The following is a 3,407-nucleotide window of genomic DNA, read 5'->3' on the forward strand; positions in this document are numbered from 1 at the left end:
TGTGATCAAGGCCCACTGCATTGTGTTTTTAAAGTAGCTTTGTCTACAGCCAGTTCTCTCATTCTTTACCACAGTGTCAAGTTGCTCAATTTTCCTTACTTGCGATACACATTTCATTGGTAAATTGTCATGTGTTGTTTGCGCTCACTGGAAGCTGGTTCTGAACCAGGATTAGCACTACAGGTGTAGACCCAAGACTGTCTCAAAGACCCTCTTCTGACAACCCAAGATTGGAAACATTGTTTCCTTGCAAACCTCTATTTGTAAAGCATTTTCAATGGAGATTTCTATTCTTTATTCCATGCCATAAAAACGTCTATAGTGGGAAAAAGAAGCCAGAATTTCAGCCTTGAGAAGCTCATCCATGCAGAGAAAGTTCAGTTGGGAACTCTAGATGGATTCCTTAATCTCTCTGATTGGTTGGAACCCTTGCTCATCCCCTGTTCATGCTAAGAAACTGTTTGTTCTTCTTCCTCCAACCCCTCCCACAAAGAGAAAATGCCGGGCTAGCATGTCATCTCTCCTGGTGTCCACATTTCCAGAGACTTACTCACAAATGCCCACCCAGGAACTCAGCTTTTTTTTTTAACCGTATACAGGCACAACCCCAGCTCCTAGCTCACAAGTCATCACCCTGAGCCCAGGACCCAACAAATCCTCTTGCTTTAGCCTGGACCTATGACTCCATTGGCCTCCATCTGTGAGATGAGAGAACTCGCCCCAGAACTGCCTCTCAACAAACCTGCATTTATACTATTGATTTGACTTGAATTGGCTCATTCCATCAGTGGAGTAACCTACTGTACTTCACTTGGTTTCTGCTGGATATTCCATGATGTCTGCCACTCAATCAGGACAAGCCAGTAGCCCCAGCTGGGTACAGAAAACTGATTTGATGATTTTTTTTTTTCTGGCTATCTGCTGTTTCTGCTACTCATTATTTGTTCTTTTACTTTTGCTTGTTATATACTCAACAAACTCACTCATTCAAAACCAAAATCATGGTTCTCACAGATTACTGTCTCCACTATAGAAAACACTTTGTTTCCTCTATAGGAAAATGTCTTCAGTTGTGTCAGGATGTCTGGGGAATCAAGGTCCTTACTTTGTCTCTACCTAGCAGCTTAATTCTGCCACCACTTTTCTCCCACGTTGAGTTTAGAATCAGTTTACTTTTTAAATTGTTATTTATTTACTTTGTGCCTATGAATATTTCATTTGCATTGCATGTATGTGCACCTCATGTGCCTGTTGGAGCCTCAGAATTTGGGGTTACAGATGGTTGTGAGCCATTATGTGGGTGCTGGGAATCGAACCCAGGTCCTTTACAAGAGCAACAAGTGCTCTTAGCCACTGAGCCATCTCGCTGGTCCCCGGTTTACTTTTAAATCTGATTACTTTTAAACATTCTCTCAAGATAGTTCCAAGGTCCTTGCGCATTAGTACCTCAGTCTTTGGTCAAGTTAACTTCCAAGTTTCTCCATGGACACAAACTGATAAATGAGCCCCACTGCACAGGGGCTGATCTTACACTGTGGGAGAAATGACCAGCACTAACTCTGTATTGTATTCTTCAACGCAAGAGCCTTTATGTTTAACTGTATTCTCTGTTTCAAGAGATTCATATTGACATGGACAACTGGAACAGAAAGAAAAAAAAGAGGATGAAAAATAAAGAGAAAGGAAAGGAGGGAGGAATGTTTCTTTTTGGACTCTCTTTGTTGTAAGAGCTCCAAGTGTTTTCTCTAGATCTAGTTTCTACCTGGTGTGTAACTAATTGGATGCTCTGCGAGGTGTTTTTCCTTGCTGTTTTATTCTTTTTATCTTGGCTTGCTATATAGTTAGTAAACTCACTCATTCATATCCCAAAGTATGGCTATCATAGACCACCCTCTGAACTGTATAGAATATTCTTTTAACTGCTCTCTGCCTCTTGATGTCCTGAAAATTCTCCTTTATTGATTATTGTTTATTATTTGTAAAAATTGTTATTGGTTACTTTTTAAAAGGATGAAATCATAGTCTGGCGAAAGGAATCAAGGCTCAATTTTGTCTTGATTCATTGTCTCCACTTTCTATATAGCTTCCATAGGCAGGCATGCACATGGTATAGATATATAAGCAGGCAAAACACTCACACATAAGACAATATAAATAGATCTTTAAAAAATTATTTTTAAACCTTTAGGAGTTTCCTATTACTATTCGGGAAAAAAACCCCACAAAACCCTAAAATGGAATCTGAGATGCGCCTTAAGTCTCATCAGCCATCTTTCTCCCCCAAGTTCTAACTTTGTCCTTTCCATCAACCTGGTTTGTGCAGCTGTTTGCTTGGGCATAAAAACTCCTCAGCACTTAGCATCTCAGAATCTTCAAAGTCTCTCTGTCTCTCCCTTTGAGATATTCTCTAAGGGAATTCCCAAAGACAGAATTCTAAGCTTACTATGCAAAACCACAGTTCCCATTACACTGCCCCAAATGCACCTTTCTAACCAGATGTATCCTTACATGCTTACTTGTACCCGAGGAGCTGGAACAGTGCCTGGCTCATGACAGGTATGCACTAAGTGTTTGTGGGATCAATGAATGAAATGCATGGGAAGTATGAGAATACTTGTCAAGGCAAGCTCATGAGGTTGTTGGTAGCAAAATTAGGAATTGAGTTCTATCCTGGGATTTAAAACTCCATCATTTTCAAAGGGCAAAACAATGCTCTTAGCATGGTGAGCATCTACAATTCCAGCATTCAAATCAATAACTGAGGAGGATTTACGAGTTGGAGGCCAACCTGGGCTACATAGAGACACCATGCCTTTAAATCCAGTAGAAAAATCAACAGGGAAGAGGATAGTGGGGCATGAACCACAGCTATTATCCTTGGGTACTGATGATTAAATAAAACAAACTTGAAGACCTAGGGTGTTCAAATTGACATCATGGGTCAAAGACAGGGTAGGTACAGGCCCACATAAGGAAGGAAACTTCTTCAGAATAGAACCCCAGTCAACTGCAGGGGTATGGGAGCTCATCTTGGGTGAAGGGTGTGGCTGGTTTCATGACAGCTCCTCCTGTTTGCATTCCGGTCTATAGAATGGTAAGCCTCCCAGGACCATGGATTTGGCTGAAGACCAGCATCCTGGAGCCAGAGAACTCATCCTTGAAGAGTGGGTTAAGGGTTTGTTCTCTAATCAGCTGCTGTGCTTTCCTTCAAGATTGATCCAGCAAACAGAAGTAAGCAACTAGGGGGCTCTCTGGGACTTCCAGGAATGGGGCACCTAGCTAGTGTGACAATTCACATGCCTTAGAAAGCTGGCTTTATTTTGTAGACTGCTCAGAATGTTGGGTAGACTTGGCTGAGTGAACATACACAAGCCTAGGAGAAGGGAAAACAAAGTATATAAAAGGAA

This window comes from Mus caroli, unplaced genomic scaffold (assembly GCF_978045245.1).
Source record: "Mus caroli unplaced genomic scaffold, Mus_caroli_1 scaffold_2, whole genome shotgun sequence".
NCBI classification, from domain to species: domain Eukaryota; kingdom Metazoa; phylum Chordata; class Mammalia; order Rodentia; family Muridae; genus Mus; species Mus caroli.